We start from the raw sequence: 12,650 nt of genomic DNA, 5'->3' as shown, positions 1-12,650 counted from the left end.
TTTGGTGAGATTGACATGAAAAACTAAAAAGTATACAAGAAAAGCACAATTTTTTAAAAGTATGTGGTATCTTTCATTAAGAGGAACTGAATAACAAAACTGTGTGTACAGTTCTCTAGAACTCATTGGGCTGGATGTTCAAATAGAAGTCTTGGGGGCGGGGCAGGTGTTTCAGGCTTCTTATCATCCTGTTTGCAACAGTTACAATTGGTGACAGCACAGAGTACTTAATTATAGGTGCTTAACACCCATAGGTGGATAACAGTGCAATCCTGTGCAGAGTTACTCTAGTCCAAGCCTGTTGAAATCAATGTTTAGATTGTCATAACTCTCCGTAGAATTGCGCTGAAATGGCAGTATTCACAAACCAGTGGCAAAACATTTTAATATTTTAACCCCCTGTGTAGGGGTAGGACACTATACTGCTGACCTGAAAGTCTGTGTTCTTCAACAAAGGGATTTTAAAGTGAACTTCCAGCATGAAATTGCTGAATTAGAATTTTATCAATAGGTGTAATAGCATTAAAGATATCTCACCTTTTTTGGCCTCTGCATTCTGTTTTTGCTGTGTACAGCTATTATAAATGGTAATTGTGCTCACCTTGTATATTTCAAAGTTTTGCATAGAAATGTCACAAATTTGTAATTAAACTACTCTTCACAGTTTTTTCTTCTCTTCTGCATTTGATGGAAGGTATGGAAACTAATGCTACAGTAAATCTGTTTATCTTTAAAGTACCATAAGACATCTCTTTGTGTTTGCTGCAAGAGATTAACATGGCCATCCTGCTTGAATTCTGCTTTCTTGGGAATTAACAGGGTGGCTTTGGTGAAGACCTATTCTCAAACATCATTAAAATCTTTTATCGTCTTTAAAACCACTGCACATCTCACACCCACACCCGCTTTTATTCTACTCCTTCCCATTAACAGGGGGATATAAAGTTTATCAACCATTTTCAAAATACTTAATTTGAAGGACATTCTAAAATTTAAAAAAAACTTGGGTTAAAGAGGTAAGCCATTTTAAAAGTCCCTTATGATCCATAAACATGGACATTTTAGTTAAGGTTGGCAGTTCATGTTGCATCAGCAATACAAAAATTACAAGTCTGACATTTCAGGCACACTTACAAGTTACCGGTATGTTCCTCATCGCATTTTCCTTGCTTTTGTAGCCCCCTAGTTCTTTTACTTTGAACTTGATGTCAGTGCAATATAAATATTTAATAAGAATTTGCTTACGGGTGGAAATTATTGATGTGGAATGCCCATAGGAAAGAATGGAGGTAATAGCAAGGGAAAGGGTTCTTGCATGACACCCAAACTGCAAGCAAGCACAATTGTGCATTGTCTGTACTGTTTCTGTGGTGTGGAAGTTATGGTTTCTATTGTTTATTTTTTGGAGCATGAGTGAATTGTGAAGTACGCTAATTCTTAAACTGATGGTGGTAGCCTGATTTATTCATTTTTTTCCACCTCATATCTGTTCCTCCTGAGATTTTTATGCGCAGATAAACAGCTCTTCTTTTATGCCTCAGGCTCTCTCCCACGTTTTCAACTGTACAAGAGCCAATAATTTTGTTTTGGAAAAATATGGTACATTAACCAAATGTCAGATTATACCCTTCTTCAGGGTAGGTTCTCCTTGCCAGATTTCAGATGGATGGGACAAGTTATTTGATTACGAATAATATGTGGTGGGGGCAAGTAAAGTGCCTGAAATGTACAAGAATGAAGTGAAATCCCATACAAAATTTTGCCAGTCTAAACCAATTGATCTCAATGGCCTTAAACTGGAGTAATTGAGCAGAGGATTATACTGTGAGCATGACAGTATGGAATCTTATAAATTAATAACTTAATTGGACCTGCTGGTTTTAGGGGGTGCAGGCACACTTAAGCTGAGTAGGGGTATAATCCTATTTACTTCTGTGTAATTATGGATAAAATTGTGTTATACCTTATTGTAGCATGAACTTTCTGGGCTAAAGCTTCCTTCTTGTAACAGTGTTTATTTTTAAACTTATGTGCTTCTTTTCTGCCTTCAAAAGGGCCCCAAGGCACAAACATCTTCGCACAATTATGAGTTGGTCTTCAAAGTGTCACAAGCCTTTTTGCCTTGTGGTAGCTCAATCTCTGTACATTTTTTTTATTTTGCTGCTGGTAGCATGGCTCCTGGTGTCTACGTGATTACAGTTCTGTTTGTCTGTCCTTCTGGTACCTTATGCAAGCACTTGTGTGGACTGGCCCTATACATATTCATCCAGAAGTTAGTCCCACTAAAGTTCAGTCTGATTTACTTCCAATTCAATGTATGTATGTAAAATGGTTCCCTTCGTGTTCAGAGTGCTGAGTACAGTAATGACTCAATAAGAAGGAAATAGTAAATATAGTACACTGTCATTTTATAGTACACTGTCATTTTGCTGAAGTACTTGGAGCATCGAGTTACTGTTGAAGGAATAGCACTTTAATGGCGCAAGTCTTTTTTAAAAAATCAACTAGTGTATTGAACATTGTTATTGGAGACACAGAACTTCCTGTTTTGGAAGGTATTCTGTGAGACTCCACAGGATTTGATTTTATTCCCTGGTTAATACTCATGTAAGGCATAAGATTGTCAGAAGCTTTGGAGTTAAGTGTTGCTAGGGTTGCCAGGTCCCTCTTTGCCACCAACGGGAGATTTTTGGGGAGGAGCCTGATGAGGGTGGGGTTTGGGGAGGGACTTCAATGCCATAGAGCTCAATTACCAAAGCAGCCATTTTTCTCCAGGTCTGATCTCTATCGGCTGGAGATCAGTTGTAATTAGCGGGAGATCTCCAGTTAGTACCTAGCAGCTGGCGACCCTAAGTGTTGCCAATATGCAGTTCAGAGCCAGCTCCACATTTGTTTTTGTTAGTCGTTGGAAGCTGTGCTGTCTCAACTGAGCCATTCCCTTGGTTCTGTGGTCAATTGACTGAAGGTTCAAGCAGCCCGATTAGCCCAGTTTGGGCCAATCTTGTCAGGGCTTGGGAGCTCAGCAGGGTCAGCTGTGGTCAGTACTTGGCTAAGAGACCACCAAGGAAGACTGGAGTTGCTTCACAGAGGAAGGTGATGGCAGATTACCTCTCCTCATCTTCTGGCTGGAACTCCCTGTCGAGGGGGTTGCCATGAGTTGGTTGCCGCTCAACAGCGCATTTTTCTTAACATGGCCTGGTTGAATACAGATGAGATGAAAGTGATGGTAATTGGTAAGGCTGAACTCTGAGAGGGACTTGGGATTCCTAGTTTGGATGTGTTGAGCCTTCCTCTTATAGATCCAGTTCCAAGCTTAGGAGCCTTGTTAGGTTCAGTCTTTCTACTACAAAACAGTTGAACGTGGCCCCAAACGCAACTTTTCAGCTATGCCTTGGCCCAGAAGTGATCTCCCCATTTGGACTCAGCCAATCTAGCCATGTTACAGTAGCCTTGAGACTGCACTGTGCACATTCTATCTGGGGCTGCCCTTGAAGACAACTCAGAAACTGCAACTGGTTCAAAAGGTGGTTCCCCAATTATTAATTGGGACTTACATCTATGCTCGTGTTATGCCTCTTCTGCATTCTCTCAAATGGCTGTTTCTGGTTTCAGTTCAATGCTCTTTTAAGCCTTGGGATCCGGATACTCGCAAGACTCTTTCCCCTACCATGTGATTCCATGCAGCAAAATCTGCTCTTCTCTGTAAGGTCTGTTGTTCAGCTGCCATGAAAACTGCCTTGGGTGTGAGCCTTTTCTGTAGCTGCACTGTAGAACAACATGCCAGAGGCAGTTGGGAAGGAGGTGGTACAGAGCACCTGCTTTAAAAGGCATTTGAAGGGCAATCTCTTTTTCTCTGTGTGTTTGAGTTGCAGCTCTGAAGATTTTTTTAATGCTGATTGTGACTTTCTTTTAATTTTTTTTATTATTTTTTTGGTTCACTGCTTTGGGACCCATGGGGAGAAAGGCAGTTTGGAATAGGTTTCGATAAATAACACAAACCAGAATTAGTCATCTCTGTCGCTGTGACAATCTTTCGGCCTATCTTTGAGGGAATCTTGCCACAAGTTGGAACAACTGCTACTTTCATCTTCTTGGGGTTAGACAATCCAGGTAACTGAATGGTTACTTCCAGCATACAGATGGGGAGTGTCAGACAAGTTATCCAAAGCAAGCCAGTGAGCCTGAACAGAGACAGACTCTTACACCCTTGCTAATTATGATAGCAGTCCTGAAAACATAGGCAGTCCTGGTAGTCAGGAATCTATCCCAGCTCCTTGGTAGTTGAATACCCTGAGGGAGATGAGTTGTGTGTGGCATTGTATAGTGCTTATTGACTGCATACTGCTTATTGTCATGGTGACTTGCTTCCATCCCTTTGTGAAGCACAGCAGAAAGTCAAAACAGCAAATATGTCACAAAACAGTCTGAATTCCTTTTTCTTCCTCTTGAACCAATCTGTTTTCTTCAGAAGGTGCCTCTGCAGAGCAAAGAGGAAATTTGGTTGATTGCTTAGTTAACACCATACTTTGTGCAGGTGGGGAGTGGGATGCATTGTTACTGCTTATGTTGACACTTGCCAGATGTCACTGGGCTCAATCTCTGACAAAAGGCACTGGGCTATAGTTTGTGCTTGAGTAGGAAAAATGGTTCTCATATCTATCTAACCACCCACCAACACCACCTATAGTATTATCAAAAGGTTAAGAATTCCACTACTATGATAAACTGGTTGGTCCACTGCTGGTAATACAAGCAGCAAAGCAAAGCCACCTATGTCTTTAGAGACTTCCTGGATATCCAGGTGACTTTGTACATTAAAGAGAATAAAATCCATTTTAGATGCATACACTGCATCGGTCTCAGAGTACAGAAATAAATAAAATGTAACAGTCGTATCACATCTTGTGCTATGTTAGGGCTTACCAGGGTTTTAAAAAGCAACATTCTGATAAATTCTCTGTGTTTGCACTGGACTCCAGTGACATTTCTAGCCACAAATGGCAGGGGAGTGTAGCCACTGACTGCTAACTCATTGTGAATGAAATGACTTGGGAGGGAGGGTGCTCATTCCAAGTTTTCCATAATGAAAGTTTCCCCTGTTATTTACAGCTACATCCAAATTCAAATTTCAAATACCTTTATTGGCATAGTACAATCTGCAGTATATAAAAGGATAAAAGTTAGAGTAAACAGCTACATCCTGTTTTCCCATTACTTTTTCTCCATAGCTCTGTTTGATTGTGACGCAGGGTATTAAAATAACGTGTCCTTAAAATGTTATCTAAATTTGGCAAAAGATGAAAGGTAGGGCTTGGCTTCCCAGTACACATTAGCTAGCTGCTAAGAGAAAGACGGACTAAAATGGGGGGGGGGCTTCAGCATTTCCCAGTGGGGCCAGAGAAGAAAACTAAAAGGGGGTTACCGCACTTGTATTCCCAGCGATGTATTAAGAGTTTGAAAATGTTATAAAAAATACTGTTCGCACTTTCTGTGTATTCCCACCGATGTATTAAGAACTGTTCGCACTTTGTTTGGCCCCTTTAGCTGTGAAGACGTCTTCCAACCATTTATAAGCCGTGGTATCCAAAAATCCTTTTAAAGCGATGTTTTTTACAACATTTTCAAACTCTTAATACATTGCTGGGAATACAAAGTGCAGTAACCCCCTAAAAGCAAAATGTGAGAGAAGAATACAGAAACAAACTTAACCAGGTTTTTGATGCTTTCAGTGAAAGGTATGCTAGGGAGGGCTTTGGAATCTTGGCACCTTCCGGCAGTACAGGAGTTTTGTGTGTATTCCAGACTTTTCTAAGCTATCAAAGTCTGTTTATTGTTAATGCCCAGCCAGGTAGTAAAAGCTGAAGTTTCCTGGATAATCATCTGCTACTGTTTATGTAATTATTGGGAGTCAAGCAGAGGGGTTGAAATTTTGCATTAATCTTTGTGTGACAGAAGAACTCCCTGTGGTCAAGATGAGTCTGCAGTCCAATTAATGTTCTGCCGTTTAGTATAGTTTCATTGTCAACAAACCTGTGTTGGAACGTGAGTTAACCAGCTAGGTAGGGCTATGGTATGGGGGATTCACTAGCTCTGTTCATATATAATGCTATAGTTTGGCATTGCAGGAGTGAGTTTCCCACTTCCTCCCCCTTTGCTTATCCCCTGCCCTATTGCAAATATGCCCCTTTCAATAGTTTGCTGTTACATATTAACCATCACATTACGATTTGTGCTTGCCGTCCAAACCAGCATAGAACACCAGAATCAAACTGTGGTTGCCACTAGTTCTGGTTTGGAGGACAAGCACAACCCGTGGTTAGCCAGTTCAAATGCAGTAACATACTATAGTTTGTCACCTAATATGATGGGAGGAAAGGATAAAATAGCAGCTCCAGGGGAAAGAGAGAGCACATGAGCCTAAGGCTCATCATGTCACACCAAGGTTTGGCATTGACTCGGTGAAGGGGAAAAAGTGGGCATATTAATGTTTTAAATAACTTTCTTGATGTTTGGTTCAACCTGGCAGGGTAATTTAAATCATATGTGTACTTCCTTTCCAAAAGGTTAACCTCCCTTTCATTGTGGTATTATGAATTATTTTTTTAAAGACTGCACAGAGTTCCCCCCCAAGGGCAGAACTACATTCTACCTTGGCAAACACATGTTGCCAACCCCATGATTTCAGAGGTAATAGCAAGAACTCAGGGGTGGGTGTGTATAAATATACAGCAGAAAATTGGTAGGTAGGACGTGGAGGTGCTTCACCCTCCTGCACCCACTTCTTCTGCCCTGGAAGTCCCCTCCTTGAAGATGGTTTTTTTGCAGCCAGCTTTATTTCTAGATTCAGAACCCCGAGAGCCTCCACAGTCCACACACACCCCACACATACATTAACATTACAAACCAAACACAGGATTGAGTATTCTTTGTTTGCCTTTCAACATGCATTTCCACCTTTATTCCTGCTAGTGTTGTGTGTTTGGTCAGTTCAAAGTGAAAGTCCCTGTTTACATGGGAGCCTGCATAACCAAGAAGTTGGTTTCCCAATTATTGATGCTCAGTTGATGGCTTCAAAAAATGTGAGTTTGGCTTGCATCTCCCGGTAGCATCTGGAAACAGATAACATCTGTGTTTGATCACTGTAGGCTTTGCCCAGAGAAGGAAAGCTGATCCAAACTCTGACATTTTGTAAGGAGAGAAGCTAGTTGGATAAACTTTCTAATCCTGATGCTAACAAGGAAGCAGGTTGAAACTATTCTGAAAGTTAGAGTTCAGATACCTGGAATTGGTGGTGCTTTAGATAACAGCATAATCATTTACGAAAGTATTGATTCCCTATAATGATCCAGGCATTTTATAAAAGATAAAGACGATAATAGGCTTTGCTTACAGCCTTGCAATCCATAGATAGATAACAGTACAATAATTGCACTGTCTCTTGTTTCCTAGACTAGAACTTGATGAGATGTGCTCCATTTGTTGGTCCCCGGTAGCCATTAAAGGACTCCAGTGAAAGGCATTGCTTGCCAATTCAGCCCTGACTCATGCTTATTGACAGTGGACACCAGTTGGCAATATTACAAGATTCTCTGAATAGACAGTGTATCACTGGTGATCCATCAAAAGCTGGATCCAGGATTTCGGTTTAGTCTAAATCCATCCCTTACAGCTTGGGAATGTTATGTTTACTTCATTCTTTGGGTTCAAGTGTTGATGGCATCAGGCTGTTTTAATACTGCACGCTGTGTGTTATGACATGGCTGAGTAAAGCTGTTCCTCTACTGACTGCCTTACCACTTTTATGGTGTGATGTCTATAAAATGAAATAATTTGTAGAGGCATCGCCGTTATATTTTTATATATATAGTCAAAATGCAGAGACAGGCAATGGCAAACGGCCTCTGAACATCTCTTGCCTTGAAAACCCTACGGGGGTCACAACATGAGTCAGCTGTGACCTGACAGAAAAATACACAATGATTTTTTTTGGTGCCTGCTGAACTTGCATTCTCATCTTGAACAACCAGAACAGTCCTTCTTAAGTCTTGAAGGATAATGTTCAACTTGTCTTGATTGAAGTGGTGGTGGGTGGGGGAGACCCAGATCGTTTTGGGTTGTTTCCTACCAGCTGACTAGTTAAACACTGAACTCATCCCAGATAGGCGTATTATAGACATGTGGTCTAGGCTTGGCCACGGACAAAGATTTCCTTATGTCTCTAGGCCTGGAAACATCTCTCTGTACCTGCACAGAGAGGAAACATTCCCCTTTCCCAAAGCAACAAGCTGATCTTTGCTATCCTTTGCCTCTTTGGTGCAGGAGTAGCTTATGAAGAGCCGAGGAGGCATTCTTTTACTCCTGCAGGCGGTCCCCATTCAGAATAGGATTTCCAACCTCCAGGTACTAGCTGGGGATCTCCTGCTATTACAACTGATCTCCAGCCAATAGAGATTAGTTCACCTGGAGAAAGTGGCCCCTTTGGCAATTGGACTGTATGGCATTGAAGTCCCTCCCCTTCCCAAACCCTGCCCTCCTCAGGCTCTGCCCCGAAAATCTCCTGCTGGTGGCAAAGAGGGACCTGGCAACCCTAAGGTGGTGGCTGGAGATCTCCCACTATTACAACTGATCTCCCCACAACAGATCAGTTCACCTGGAGAAAATGGTCGCTTTGGGAGGTAGACTCTATTGCATTATATCCCATAGAAGTCCCTCCCCTCTCCAAACCCCACCCTCCTCAGGCTCCTCCCCCAAAATCTCCAGGTATTTTCCAGCCTGAAGCTGGCAATCCTAATTCAGAAGCAGCTTCTGTCTCCATCATAGGAAGATGCTTGGGTTGAAAGCTCTCTGTGGCGGCCATTTTCAATGGCATCCACTACATTTTCTTAACATTTCAAAAGTGACTGTTAGCTTTACTGGGCCTGTTGTATATCCAATAAGTTAAAAAAAAAAAAAACCCGACAAAGCTGGTGAATACAGTTTTGCTGTTTTAGCAGTTTCTAGGTAAATAGTGCAATTGTTTGGCTTCTGAAGCCAAAATTTAGCCATTGAAGTCCTGGCTGGTTATTTCTCTTATTCAGAAGGTAAAGAAACTGTCTTTGTGCCCAGTCAGGCTGTGAGGTAGGGTTGCCAGGTCCCTCTTCGCCACCAGCAGGAGGTTTTGGGGGTGGAGTTTGGGGTAGGGTTGCCAACCTCCAGGTACTAGCTGGAGATCTCCTGCTATTACAACTGATCTCCAACCAATAGAGATCATTTCATCAGGAGAAAACTTTCTACAATTGAGAGTAAGTAACATTGTCCTACTTTAAGAGGAGCCTCGTGCTGTTGTTTATGAATACTAATATCGTACTTTCAGCATAGGTTATATTTGTGGTAGATAGTACCTGGAGATTGGCAACCCTACTGTGAGGTGGTATTTGTTCATCAGCCATAATGCTGTGTCAACAGTTCAGGACATTCAATGAACTGACATTAAGACTTCCATCATAAAATCTAGTAACTGCATGTGTTGATTGCATAGTTTTGGAAAGGTACTTTTTGGGATGGCTTGAAACATCCTTAAGGATAATCCGGCATTTGAAAATTCTCTAGCCAGAACATGACTGTGTGTTTAATAATTGTCATGGTGTTAATGAGTAAATGGGTTTTTCTCTGCAAAATGTCTATTCCCTGTTGCTCTGTGCCTGATCCCCACTAGGATTAACAGTGGCGCCTCCCTGTTAAATCTTCACTGTGACTGGCAGACTTTCTGAAACTTTATAACTTTGGATCCATTTGAATAGACGCAAATTAACTTCTGCATTTGGGAGAACGTACTGGGTTCATATAACATATTTTGAAAGCTAGCATAAAGTCTTGCTACTAAGAAGATTTTCAGCTTTAAGACAAAGAATGCAGTGGCAGCGCAAATATGTAATTTCTTTATTGTGTATGAGGAAGGTGGAAAAGAAGGTAGGCAGAATCTCCTTATTTGTGGTCAAATAATGTGTAACTGACAAGCAAAAGGAAAGGATCTACCATATTTCCCTGGTGTCTTTCCTGAGATTAATTTTACAAGGCAGTTTCCAGAAACTGAACATGACACTTCTGAGGAAAAGGCCAACAGGAGCTCTAAGCCCAAAATGAAAGCCAAGAAACTTGGATGGTTTAGTAGCATGAAAACAACAACAAAAGCTGTGTGTTGCACCTTGCTTAGTCAATAACCTTTTCTTCTCCTTTTTCATTTGATTACTGATTCAGAACTGTGCAAAATTTCAATTAGAACTACATAAATCTTCTTTAACTTGCTACAGAGTACTAGGAAAGACCCTACTTCTAATTGCTTTTGTCAATCAGACAATGTATCTACATCTACCTGCAACTGTCCATGTCCTGCCCTCATTGTTCCTGTGTATCTCTTACAGTGTTGCAGTATAGATTCACAAAGTTCAGCACAGAAATAATGAGTGAATGGCAGGTGGGCATTCCTGCCTAACACTCATATGGTAGACTAGACTATCTACCTGCATGTTTATTCAGCAGCGCACTAGCCTTCCAATTTAGATTACATGCTTGCAATGCAGATAGCATTCCTTGAGATGTTATCTGTCCAGCTACCTCAAGGAATGTTGCAGAAAATGAGTAGTGCTTTAATAAGGCACCGACTTTCTAGTATCAAGGCCTGGAAGTACAGCCTGCTGGTGGTTACCCAGTGCAGTTTAGGTATCAGATTCATATTATGATGACCAGTGCTTTTTTTTGTTTTTTAAGGTACCAGTACTCATATATAAAGGAGCCCTGTGGTGCAGAGTGGTAAGCTGCAGTACCGCAGTCCAAGCTTCTGCTCACTACCTGAGTTCGATCCCGATGGAAGTTGGTTTCAGGTAGCCAGCTCAAGGTTGACTCAGCCTTCCATCCTTCCAAGGTCGGTAAAATGAGTACCCAGCTTGCTGGGGGTAAAGGGAAGATGACTGGGCAAGGCACTGGCAAACCATCCCGTAAACAAAGTCTGCCTAGAAACGTCGGGATGTGACGTCACCCCATGGGTCAGGAATGACCCGGTGCTTGCACAGGGGACCTTTACCTTTACCTTAAGGTTGCACTGATTGCCACCAATTTTTGCTCAGGTCTCAGAGTCCCAGAAAAAGGGGCGAGTACTCAGTACTGATGAGTACCATCACACACACACACAGCCCCTATGATGACTGATTAGCATGCTAGTTACTGGCCTTCCGTGGTTGCCACCCTTTTCATGTGTCACTGTATAAAAGAATATATTATTATCCAAAATGTATGATCTGCTAGAACCAAAGAAAGTACTCCTTTCAGAGTGGCTAATGCTGATGTTGAAGTTTTTGCCCTGTAAAGATATGGATGATTTTCAACACTGCTAAGAAATACGAGGTGATGTGTTTTCTGTTTCTGGCTATGTCTAATCAACCTAGTGACTAGGCTTGGTGCTTGGACTTCACATCTGAATGGCAGGAGATTTCAGCAATGCAAGCCTATAGAGAGTTACTCTGATTTCAGTGGCTGGTAGTAGCTCTGCATAGGATTGCACTGTTCGTTTGACAAGTTTTCCATAATTCTGTGAGTTTTAAATCCTTCCCTTGGCTTCTGGCTCTGTAAGGAGGCAGAAAACTGAAATATGGGAATTTCTTGACCTTTCAGCTTTAACATCAGTGCAAACCATCGCAGCAATACTTGCTCATCGTTCCACTTACTAATTTTGATATGCTTTAGCTTTAGGTTCCTTATCCGAAGATGGGCCAATCTGGTGACAATTTATGCCCTTCTACACTGAAGCTGCAAAAATGACTGCACTGACTAGAAAGTTGGGCATCTCCTGCATAGAACAATTATTTCGGTCCACTGAATAAAAGCTGTTAACATGAATCAGCCCTGAGTTACTGCCATGTGACAAAAGGGTTTTTCCCCCCTTTTGTCTGAGCAGAACTTTCCATAATAACTAAATAGGATGGACAGAGTTAATGTGTAGCTGTTTGGACCAAATGGTTTGGTTGCAGGTAGGGTTGCCAGCTCTGGGTTGGGAAATACCTGGAGATTTTGGGGGAGGGAGGGGTTTGTGGAGGGGAGGGACTTCAATGGCCAGAGCGGCCATTTTCTCCAGGTGAACTGATCACTATTGGCTGGAGATCAGTTGTAATAGCAGGAGATCCCCAGCCACCACCTGGAGGTTGGCAACCCTAGTTGTAGTTTATTATCTAAATTGAATAATTCTATATGGCTTTAAAGCGGGGAGAAGACAGATTAATGGAGGTTAGGACCATCTATGGCCACTAGCCATGATTAGTAACGGTATTCAGAGGCAGTAAACCTCTGAAACCCAGGGTTAGGAGGCAACGTCAGGGGAAGGCCTTGGCCTCTGTGCCCTGTTTGCTGGTCAGTTGGTTGGCCACAGGGTGAAAGCAGATGTTGGACTAGATGAACCACAGGTCTGATCCAGCAGGCATCTTCTTATGTTCTTATTCTAAGCTAGCACTTTAGGTGCTGGGCAGGCATAGAGGCCTCCATGTATCACTTCTGTTTTGACCTCTGTGCAGGAGTTTTTGTGGGCTGTAGGTTTACAGTTGTATGTTTTGTACACCGCTGAACAGAAAAAATGTGTTTTGTACACTGATGAACAGAAAAAGTGCCTGCTCTCAGCAACTTGT

The sequence above is a fragment of the Euleptes europaea genome, chromosome 6 (genome assembly GCF_029931775.1).
Source record: "Euleptes europaea isolate rEulEur1 chromosome 6, rEulEur1.hap1, whole genome shotgun sequence".
Taxonomy (NCBI): Eukaryota; Metazoa; Chordata; class Lepidosauria; order Squamata; family Sphaerodactylidae; genus Euleptes; species Euleptes europaea.
The sequence above is the reverse complement of the archived record's forward strand: the minus strand, read 5'-3'. Positions refer to the sequence as shown.